The sequence below is a fragment of the Oryctolagus cuniculus genome, chromosome 14, assembly GCF_051225735.1.
Source record: "Oryctolagus cuniculus isolate XC-2025 breed Fujian yellow rabbit chromosome 14, ASM5122573v1, whole genome shotgun sequence".
Lineage (NCBI taxonomy): Eukaryota > Metazoa > Chordata > Mammalia > Lagomorpha > Leporidae > Oryctolagus > Oryctolagus cuniculus.
The window spans coordinates 83,438,849-83,450,686 of NC_142880.1; positions in this window are offsets into that span (position 1 = coordinate 83,438,849).

Genomic DNA, 11,838 nt, shown 5'->3' on the forward strand with positions numbered 1-11,838 from the left:
GACTCAGAAGCCTAGTGTTAATTTCATGTGTCAACATGACCAGCTCCCAGGTGCTCAGATTAGCATTGGCCCTGGGTGCGTCTGTGAGCGCATTTCCAGACGTGATTAGCTTGAATTGGTAGATGGAGTGGAGATAGCCCCATCCAACATGGCAGGGCATCATGCAATTAGTTGAAGGCCTAAACAGAAAGAAAAGGAGAAGGAGGGGGGAGGACTTTACCCTTTGTGCTTCCTGCCTCCTGCCTGAGCTGGGACGTTGGCCTTGGACTGCGATTTATACCTTTGGTGCCCGTGGTTCTCAGGACTTCAGACTTGGACTGAATTATACCAGGGACTTTCCTGGGGCTCGGAAAATAGTCTCTCCCCTTTCATTCATCCTTTCCTCTCCATCTTCCTCTTCCTTCTCCACCCCTTCCCCCCTCCCCAGTTGTCATGGACTGGTCCCTCATTGCACTGCATTCCTTCTTCTTCTTCCTCTTTTTTTTTTTTTTTTGACAGGCAGAGTGGACAGTGAGAGAGAGACAGAGAGAAAGGTCTTCCTTTTGCCGTTAGTTCACCCTCCAATGGCCGCCACGGCCGGCGCGCTGCGGCCGGTGCACTGCGCTGATCCGATGGCAGGAGCCAGGTGCTTCTCCTGGTCTCCCATGGGGTGCAGGGCCCAAGCACTTGGGCCATCCTCCACTGCACTCCCGGGCCACAGCAGAGAGCTGGCCTGGAAGAGGGGCAACCAGGACAGAATCCGGCGCCCTGACCGGGACTAGAACCCGGTGTGCCGGTGCCACAAGGTGGAGGATTAGCCTAGTGAGCCGCGGTGCCGGCTGCATTCCTTCTTGACCTGCTATGTCAAGAATACCCAAGAGACAGGTTTCTCCGTCAATTACTGCTTGTTTCCTGCAGGCATCCGCTAGTGTAGGGTCATATGCATCCACAAAGTGATTCTGAATTAGCCGTATTGTCAAGGCACTCTGGCTATGCCACTAGCTCCAACTTCCACAAGTTCATATTGGGTCATTTTCAACAGGCCTGGGAGCTCACAGCCTCTGCCCCGCACCACACTGGCTCCCAGTCCAAAGTCCACCACCACCTAGCAAATTTCATCTGAACACCTCCAAGTACCTAGTGTCTACCATATAGAGGAGCACAGATGTAGGAAAGGTACTTCATCACAGAAAGTTCAGTTGGGTGGCATGGGCTGGACACACGATGATAGACCTAACTCATTTGTCCAGCATTCACCCTGAGCCCAGCATGCTCCATTTATGTTCGTTCTTGCAGAAACCCTATGCAGCACCATGCTCTTGTTTGTCTGACAAGGAAATGAATACTCAGTCATGCTACAAGTAAGAGCAAGCTTGCCAAGAGGTGAGCAGCCATGTCATGTATGTACGACTCCAAAGCTCTCCCTCTGAGCCACTAGCATCCTCGGTTCTCTGATTGGGGGCAGTCTCAAGAACAGATGCCATGCTCTCCCAGAGAAGAGCAGTGCAGGGCCCCAGAGTGCTCAGCAGCTCTTGGGTGACCAGGGTGCAAGTCAGGAACCGACTCGTCGTGCAGGGCAGCTGAGGCCTCCAGGCTGCACAGCTGTCCTGGGAAGCCAGGGCACCTCTGTGGCCACAGTGGCTCCAATAGCTCCAAGATCTGCTTCCTCTTCTGGCAAAGTTGTCCCTGATTCTGTCTTGCTCATTCCTGTGGTGTTAAGCAACGTGTGATGTTTTCCAATGAGGGGAACGTTTTCTGGAGGATGTTCAAGTTTGGATAGGATGCACTGTCTTCCGTTCATGTGGAAATCTAATCGCTCGCTGTGGTTGTATTAAGATTGAAGGAAGTGTGGAGGTCATGAGGTCTTTTCCCTCAGGAATTGATTCATGTCCTTATGAGAGAGGCTTCAGCGAGTTCTCCTCTTTCTTTCCTGCACCTCCCACCATGGGAAGACGGCACACTGAGAGAAGGCCGTTGATGGAACAGGCCAACACGACACCACTATCGTTGTCTTGGTCTTGGACTTCATAGTCTCCTAAACTATGTGAAATCAATTTCTGTTTAAATTATTCAACCTGGGGTCGGTGCTGTGGTGTAGCGGGTGAAGCTGCTGCCTGCAGCGCTGGCATCCCATATGGGCTCCTGTTTGTGTCCCAGCTGCTCCACTTCGATCCAGCTCTCTGCTATGGCTTGGAAAAGCAGCAGAAAATGACCCAAGTCCTTGGGCCCCTGCAACTTCGTGGGAGACCTGGAAGAAACTCCTGGCTCCTGGCTTTGGGTCAGCCCAGCTCTAGTTGTTGCGGCCATCTAGGGAGTGAACAAGCGGATGGAAGACTCCCCCCCCCCCCGCCCCCCGCTGTAACTCTGCCTTTCAAATAAATAAATGAATCTTTAAAAAAATAAATTATTCAACCTGTGACATTTTTTTTACGGGAGCATAGATGGACTAGGTCAGAGGAGTTGTAAGTGAAGTAATGTCTCACTGTGGTCTGATTCACCTCTCCCTAGTGACTAGTGTCGTTGAGCTTTGTTTTCTTGTGCTCACTGGGCATTTTTGGAGAGAACTCTACTCGATTTTTTGCTCATTTAAAAACTTGGGTGATTTATCTTTTTAATTAAGGTCTAAGAGTTATTTATTTGTATCCTAGATCCTTATTTGAGAAATGACTTACAAATACCCTCCCCCAACTTTTGGGGTTGCATTTTCACATTTTAAGTTGATGTGTGCAAGTTTTTAATTTTGAGGAAATCCATCTATTTTTCCTTGATTACCTGTGTTTTTGGTATATCTAAACAAATTGCTTAACCTGTAGTCATGCAGATTTCCACTTATATCTCTTTCTAGAGCTTTATAGTTTTAGATCTTACATTAGGTATGCACATATGAGATAGCTGTCTGCATTCTTTTATTTGCATTTGGATATCCAGTTGTCTCAGCACCATGTCTGCAAAAGTATTATTTCCCTATTGAACAGCCTGGACACTCTTGTCCAAAATCAGTTGATCATAGACATATGGATTAATTTCTAGAATCTCCATTTGATACCATTTGTAATTTTACCTGTCCTTATGCAAGTATTAACCTGTCTTGTTTGCTGTTGCTTTGTAGTCAGTTTTAAACTCAGGAAGTGTGAATTCTCTATTGGCTAGTCCAGGTTCCTTAAAATTCTGTATACTTTTTAAAGACCCATATGCCCATTTCTGGGAAGAGGCAATTAGAATTTTGATAGAAATTTGATAGAGTTTTGCGTTGCATCTTGAGATGTTTGAAGAATAGTGTCATCTTAATAATTACTCTTTTTTTTTTTTTAAAGATTTTATTTGTTTATCTGAGAGGTAAAATTATAGACAGATAGAAGGAGAGACAGCAAGAAAGGTCTTCCATCTGGTGGTTCACTCCCCAAATGGCTGCAAAGGCTGGAGCCGGGCCGATCCAAAGCCAGGAGCCAGGAGCTTCTTTTGGATCTCCAACATATGTTCAGGGGCCCAACTACTTGGGCCATCTTCCACTGCTTTCCCAGGCCATAGTAGGGAGCTGGATTGGAAGAGGAGCAGCCAGGACATGACCAGTACCCAAACAGGATGCTGGCACCACAGGCAGAAACTTAGCCTACTATGCCACAGCTCTGACCCCAACAGTTACCACAGAGATGGGAGATGAAAAGTGTGCATCCTGCTGCCAGCTTCCTGCTTCTTTGCTTTCTGGCTTGTTGCGTCGTCATCCCTCTACCAATCTCCAGCCTATCAGGTGCCTAAACCAATGGGGCTGCCCAGTCTTGAATTGTAAACCTCCAAACCATAAGGCAAGATTACCCTTCCTCCTTTCTAAGTTGCTCCTCTCAGGTATTTTAGTTAAAGTAACTGAGAACTATCAGATGCAATTTGTTTGGGTCGTTTTTCAGTCCAATACTTGTTCTCTCCACCCTCTCTCACTTCAAAAACACAATGTTAGGTATTTTCTTATTGTCTTACAGCTCCCTGAGATCAGTTCTTTTTTTTTTTTTTTTCAGTCTGTTTTCTCTCTCTGTCATTCAGATGAATTTATTGTTCTATTTTTCTTGGTAATGATTCTTTCATCTGTGTCCTTCATTCTGCTATTGAACTAATTCAGTGAGTTTTTCTAAAGATTTTATTAACTTTAAAATATTTAAGTAAATTAAAAAGCTTTGTATGTTTCAGTTCCAAAATTCCACTTTTGCTTCTTCTTTGTCTTTGCTAGTATTTTTAGCACAGACTTTCTATTTATGAGCTAAAACATTCTGTTTTTTTCATGTGTGCTCATAATTGACAACTGGAGAACTTTTGTCATGGCTGCTTTAAAATAAAGGTAATTCTGGGGTTGGTATTGTGGTGCAGTGGTTTAAGCCGTTTTTTTTTTAAACTTTTATTTAATGAATATAAATTTCCAAAGTACAGCTTATAGATTACAATGGCTTCCCCCCCATAACGTCCCTCCCACCCACAACCCTCCCCTTTCCCACTCCCTTTCCTCTTCCATTCACATCAAAATTCATTTTCGATTCTCTTTATATACAGAAGATCAGTTTAGCATACATTAAGTAAAGATTTCAACAGTTTAAGCCGTTGTTTTTATGACCACATCCCATATTGGAGTGCAAGTTTGAGTCCTGGCTCTTCTGCTCCTAGGCTAGCTTTCTGCTGGCATGCCTGAAAAGGCAGCAGTGGATGATGGCCCAAGTATTTGGGTTATTTTAGCCATGTGGGGACCCAGATGGGTTTCTAGACTCCTGGCCACAACCTGGTCCAGCTCCTCCTGTTGCAGGCATTTGGAGAGTGAACTAGTATAGGGAAGATTTCTCTCTTTCTGTGTCTCTGTGCCATTGAAATAAATAAGTATTAAAAATATGATTCTGACAGCTCTGACATCTTGTTGACATTTATTGATTATATTTTTTCTTTCAACTTGAGAACTCTGGTTCTTTGTATGACATATGATTTGTATTAAATCTTGGACACTTTAGGAATTATGTTATTAACTTGAAGCCTTATTTAAACTATCATTTTCGCTGGTTTTTTTTTTGGACACCATTACTCCAGGGAAGGAGGGGAACATTGACTCATTCCAACCAGGTGGGAGGTATGAGTTTATGTTCCCTGCTTGGCCATTGTTGACACCTGAGCTTAGAGGGGAGCTCATCCCTACTGCTTGGTTGAAGTTGGAGTTCAGGTTTCACTCATTGCTTCATGAGGTTCTCAGGATGGAGTAAGAATGCCTCGTTTGTGTTCCCAAATGTACCCCACTGATACCACGGTTGGGGAGATGGCCTCATTAACAATAAGAGGTAAGGGAAGTTTAACTCTCCAGTAAGTCTCCTCTGATACTGACTCAGTGAAAAATAGAAGAGGCACCTCATCACTTTTGTGTGCTTTTAAAGTCCAGGCTTCATGAGTGGGCTGCCCTGACATCATGTGGAAAAACAGTTCATTATTACTTGGTGGGGATAAGTCTTGGCTCTGTTTTCTGATACCATCCTGATGAAGGCAAGGGATTTGGGAGATCTTGTTACAGCTTCTGAGGTAGAAGTCCAATTCCCTGTGTACCTGGTCTCTGTTAGGATCGGTGGGTTGGAGCCATTATTTTCCTAATGGTGTTGACTGGAGAGCAGTGGATATTTTTTATGAGTTTTCTGTTATGCTAGGTATTTCCTGATCCTATGACTGGAGAGAGCAGCCTCTTATTGTTATTGTTTTCTTATCTGGGCCCGTTCAAATTCTTAGTTTCTCCAAGTCTGGGAGCTGGGAAGCAAAAAGAAAACCCAGAGAACGCACCTCAAGTTCCATGGACCTCAAGTTCCCTAGTCAGTCTACCATCTTCTCTTCACCTCTCAGAGTCTTCATTGGTTTGTTTCATATATAACGTGCAAAGTTTTTAGCTGTCGTTACCAGGTGAAATAGGGAAAAATATATTTATTTCATCTTTCTGGACTCAGAAGTCTACAAATATAGGACAGTTTTAAAATTAAAATGTTTGTATGATCAGGTCTTTTTACTCTGTGTCTCCATTTCGTTTTTTTTTTTTATTTTTTTTATTTATTTATTTTTTTATTTTTATTTTTTTTGACAGGCAGAGTGGACAGTGAGAGAGAGAGACAGAGAGAAAGGTCTTCCTTTGCTGTTGGTTCACCCTCCAATGGCTGCCGCGGCCGGCGCGCTGCGGCCGGCGCACCGCGCTGATCCGATGGCAGGAGCCAGGAGCCAGGTGCTTTTCCTGGTCTCCCATGGGGTGCAGGGCCCAAGCACCTGGGCCATCCTCCACTGCACTCCCTGGCCACAGCAGAGGGCTGGCCTGGAAGAGGGGCAACCGGGACAGAATCCGGTGCCCCGACCGGGACTAGAACCCGGTGTGCTGGCGCCGCTAGGCGGAGGATTAGCCTAGTGAGCCGCGGCGCCGGCCCGTTTTTCATTTTGTTCTTATCACAATCACTTTAAATTCATTCTTTCTTGGGCAGATACCTGTACCACTGCTTTCTAGATTATACTGTGTGAGTTATGAAAAAAGGAAGTCTGTCCTTGGCATGAGAAATACATTAGTTATGGCATGAAAAATGAATATTAGCTATTTCCTTCTACCACTCTTCTAAGAGGAAAGAATCATCGTTACTCAACTCTTTTGGTAGTGGGATAGGAATTGTTATATGCAAGTAATGAGATGAGAAAATCTTGGAGAAGCCTGTAAGTTAGCTAGCTGTACAACAGAAACAATAGAGTTACTGGCAGAAGACAGTGGAATGAAGAGATTGGAAAAATGAAAGTGATTATTTGGGCCAAGTCTTGGGAGATTTCTGGGATGCATTTGTAGAAATAGAAAAAAGAAATGGAAAGGTACACGCTATGAATGTGCAACACTGAAAGAAGAGGTGAGGAAAAGGTGTTTTAAGAAATGCCATATGTCATAGATTAGATATCCCTTGGATGATTTTGATAAAGCTATAATTTTTTTTTGTCAACTTCAAGACTACTTTTCTTTGGCTGAGTGCAAAATAATTCTAAGAATGGGGGCCAGTGCTGTGGTGCAGTGAGTTAAAGCCACGCCTGCAGTGCTGGCATCTCAAATGGGATCTGGTTCCACTACTGGCTACTCCGCTTCTGATCCAGCTTGCTGCTAATGTGCCTGGGAAAGCAGCCGAGGATGGCCCAAGTCTTTGGGCCTCTGTACCCTTGTGGGATACCTGGAAGAATCTCCTGGTTCCTGGCTTCAGCTTGGCCCAGTCCTGGCTGGCTATTGCAGCCATTCGGGAAGTGAACCAGCATATGGAATATTCTCTCCTCTCTCTTTCTCTTTCTCTCTCTCCTTCCCTCTCTCTCTCTCTCCCGCCCTCCCTTCTTCCTTCCCTCTCCGTCTCTGTCTCTCCTCTCTCTCCTTGATACGGAAATTGGTATGTGATATATTTGATGTAAGTAATAATTTCATTGGGAAAAGTGGTTAGGGAGCTAGAGAGTTTAGATCATATTTACACAGTCATGCTTCCCGTTGGAATTTAAGAACATGAATGTACTCATGTTTTTTTTTTATTTTTTTTTATTTATTTTTTATTTTTTGACAGGCAGAGTGGACAGTGAGAGGGAGAGATAGAGAGAAAGGTCTTCCTTTGCTGTTGGTTCACCCTCCAATGGCGCACCGCGCTGATCCGATGGCAGGAGCCAGGTGCTTCTCCTGGTCTCCCATGGGGTGCAGGACCCAAGCACTTGGGCCATCCTCCACTGCACTCCTGGGCCACAGCAGAGAGCTGGCCTGGAAGAGGGGCAACCGGGACAGAATCCGGCACCCCGACTGGGACTAGAACCCGGTGTGCCAGCGCCGCTAGGTGGAGGATTAGCCTAGTGAGCTGCGGCGCGGGCCGAATGTACTCATGTAACTATAAAACTTGAGCATCACTGTGCCCATCTAGAACTTAGGTAGTTTTGTTAATTAGTACTGACTTCTGTTTTCCTGCTCCAACTAACACACTGCTATTGTATATTCTTCTAATAATCACCTTTATCTTCTATTGTTTAAAGCAATTTAGCATAAATTCAACTATGAATTGCAAGTACCATTCTTCAATTCTCTGTGATGAGATTTAATTGCATTATAAGCAGTAGTGATTTGTGTCTTTTTGGTAATGGTTTATTATTTCATCTTCTTTTTTTTTTTTTCCATTTCCCATGGTCATTATTCCATGTAGAGCCACTTAAAAATTTTTAAAAATATATAAAAATTACAAATTAAGCATTATACATATTTATGGGGTAAAGTGATGTTTCATACATTGTTTATACCTTGATTATACATTGTATAATCAAGGTATATATATATATATTTTCCTCTTGTACTTTAATATTTCTTTATAATGAAAACATCTAAATTCCTATCTTCTAGTTTTTTTAAATAAAGAAATTCACAGACACTAACATTATCCATAGTCACCCCACTATGCAATGGAGTTCAAGAATTTCTCATTCCTATCCAGCTAAAACCCAGTACCCATCAATCAACCTTTCCCTATCCTGCCTCCCCATTCTTCTGCAGCTCATACATAACAATATCTTATTATTTTGTTAACTTTTATAAGAGAAGTGATGACTTTTATTTTTTATTTTTTTCCCAAAGTAATCTTTTATTTAATGAGTACAATTTTCATAAGTACAACATTAGAAATATAGTGATTCTTCCCACCATACTCGCCCTCCCACCCACTTCCACCTCACCTCCTCCTTCCTCTCTCATGCCCAGTCCCATTCTCCATTAAGAAAAAAAAAAACTGTTCCTCAACAGTCAAGACAAGGGCTGTTCAAGTCATTGCTTCTAAAGTGTCAATTTCACCTCTACAGATTTCCTTTTAGGCACTCTATTAGTTATCACAGATCAGAGAGAACACACAGAATTTGTCCCTTTGGGACTGGCTTATTTCACTAAGTATGATGTTTTCCAGATTTATCTATTTTGTTGCAAATGACCAGATTTCATCTTTTTTTTTTTACTGCTATGTAGTATTCCATAGAGTACATATCCCACAATATCTTTATCCAATCTTCAGTTCACATGCATATAGGTTGATTCCATGTCTTAGCTATTGTGAATTGAGTTGCAATAAACATGGGGATGCAGCTAAATCTTTTACTTGTTATTTTCATTTCCATTGGGTAAATTCCCAGGAGTGGGATGGCTGGGTCTTATGGTAGGTCTATATTCAGATTTCTAAGGTATCTCCAAACTGTCTTCCATAATGGTTTTACCAGTTTACATTCCCACCAAAAGTGGATTAGGGTACCTTTTTCCCCACATCCTCACCAGCATTTTTTGTTGATTTCTGTATGAAAGCCATTCTAGCTGGGGTGAGGTGAAACTCACTGTGGTTTTGATTTGCATTTCTGTGATGGCTAGTGATCCTGAACACTTTTTCATGTGTCTGTTGGCCATTTGGATTTCCTCTTTTGAAAAATGTCTATGGAGGTCCTTGGCCCATCTCTTAAGTGGGTTGTTTGTTTTGTTGTTGTGGAGTCTCTTTTTTATTTTTATTTATTTGTTTTTTAATTTTTTTTTTTTTGACAGGGAGAGTGGACAGTGAGAAAGAGAGACAGAGAGAAAGGTCTTCCTTTTGCAGTTGGTTCACCCTCCAATGGCCGCCGTGGCTGGCGTGCTGTGGCCGGCACACTGCGCTGATCCAATGGCAGGAGCCAGGTACTTATCCTGGTCTCCCATAGGGTGCAGGGCCCAAGGACTTGGGCCATCCTCCATTGCACTCCCTGACCACAGCAGAGAGCTGGCCTGGAAGAGGGACAACCGGGACAGAATCCGGCGCCCCGACCGGGACTAGAACCCAGTGTGCTGGCGCCGCAAGGTGGAGGATTAGCCTAGTGAGCCGTGGCACCGGCCTGTGGAGTTTCTTGATCTCTTTGTATATTCTGGTTTTTAATCCTTTATCAGTTGCATAGTTTGCAAATAATTTTTCCCATTCTGTAAGATGCCTCTTCACTTTGCTGAGTGTCTCTTTTGGAGTACAGAAATTTCTCAATTTGATGTAATCCCAATTGTTAATTTTGGCTTTGACTGCCTGTGCCTCTGGGATCTTTTCCAAGAACTCTTTGCCTATGCCAATATCTTGCAGGTTTTTCCCAATGCTCTCTAATAATTTGATGGTGTCGGGTCATAGATTTAGATCTTTAATCCATGTTGAGTGGATTTGTGTGTTAGGTGTAAGGTAGGGGTCTTGCTTCATACTTCTGCATGTGGAAATCCAGTTTCCCCAACACCATTGGTTGAAGAGACTGTCCTTCCTCCAGGAATTGGTTTTAGCTCCTTGGTCAAATATAAATTGGTTGTATGTGCTTGGATTGATTTCTGGCATTTCTATTCTGTTCCATTGCTTTATCCATCTGTTTTTGTACCAGTAAAACCAGGCTGTTTTGATTATAACTGCCTTGCAGTATGTCTTGAAATCTGGTATTGGAATGCTTCTGGCTTTGTTTTTGTTGTACAAGATTGCTTTAGCTATTTGAGTTCTCCTGTGTTTACATATGAATTTCAGCATCATTTTTGGTATTTAGATTGGTATGGCATTGAATCTGTAAATTGCTTTTGGAAGAATGGACATTTTGATCATGTTGATTCTTCTAGTACATAACATGGAAGATTTTTCCATGTTTTGGCATCTTCTATTTCTTTCTTTAATGTTTTGTAATTCTCATCAGAGATCTTTGACATCCTTGGTTAAATTTATTCTAAGGTATTTGGTTTTTTTGTAGCTATTGTGAATGGGATACACATCTGTGTATACAAAGGCTGTTGATTTTTGTGTATTGATTTTATATCCTGCTGCTTCTTGTCTGTTGGTGTATACTCAGTTGAGCTCCTCTTGTCAAAGGAGACCAGTGTCTAGGAGTATATTATTTGTCTGGGAGTATATTATTTGTCAAGTGAGTATATTATTTGTCTGCTCTGCCACAAGGACCACTCAAAGGATCTGTGCAGTCCTCAATGTAATCTCAGATTCCCCAGCAATGTCCCTCGTCAGGTAACCAGGAAACCCTGGTCATGTGGAGCCTCCCACAGTGACTGCCCAATATCGCAGCCACACCCCGAGTCCTCCCTTGCAGCCTCAGTGTTTTCACAGTCCTGGCACACAAACCTCCCACAGTCACAAGCACCCAGCCCCTTGTCTGTTCTCCCCACCAGACTCAGGAGTCTCCGCTTGGCTGTCTGCTGGGTGTGGACGTGACCTGGCTCAGTTGTTACGTATGTCCAAAATGGCGCCTGCTCTCTGTCAGCTGGTTACAGGCACCTTTGCAGAATGATTAGGGAGAGAAAACATGCCCCTCCTTTGTTGTTTCTCCTCTAGTTTGGCAGGTACACTATCCTCCACAGGGCTCCAAGCCAGATTCCCTCCAGGCTCTTCCTGAAGCTTTCTTGTCAGTGACTTGGGCTGCTGCAATCTGGTCTTACTTTACTCTCCAACACTGATAGGAAGGCTCTCGGCTGCTAAGGTCTTAAATTGTGCGAGTCCTCGCCCTCCACGTACGTTCACTGTGTTCCTCCAATTTGTGTGGAGTTTCCTCTGCTGTTTTTTCCCTAACTCTTCCCTGAGACTGCACTCTCGCCACTTTTTAAAAACTTCTTCTAGACTTGAGCAGCAAGCTATTTCCCTACTCTGCCATTGCAGTAGTGATATGTAAAATGTAGGTTAAATTGACTGTGTTATATTTAAGATTTATTTATTTCTATGAAAGGCCAAGTATTAGAGAGGGAGAGATGGAAGAAATCTTTTGTCCTTTGATTCACTGTGCAGATGGCTACAACAGCCAGGCCTGGGCCAGGCCAAAGCCAGGAACTTTATCTGGGTCTCCCATGTGATTGGCAGG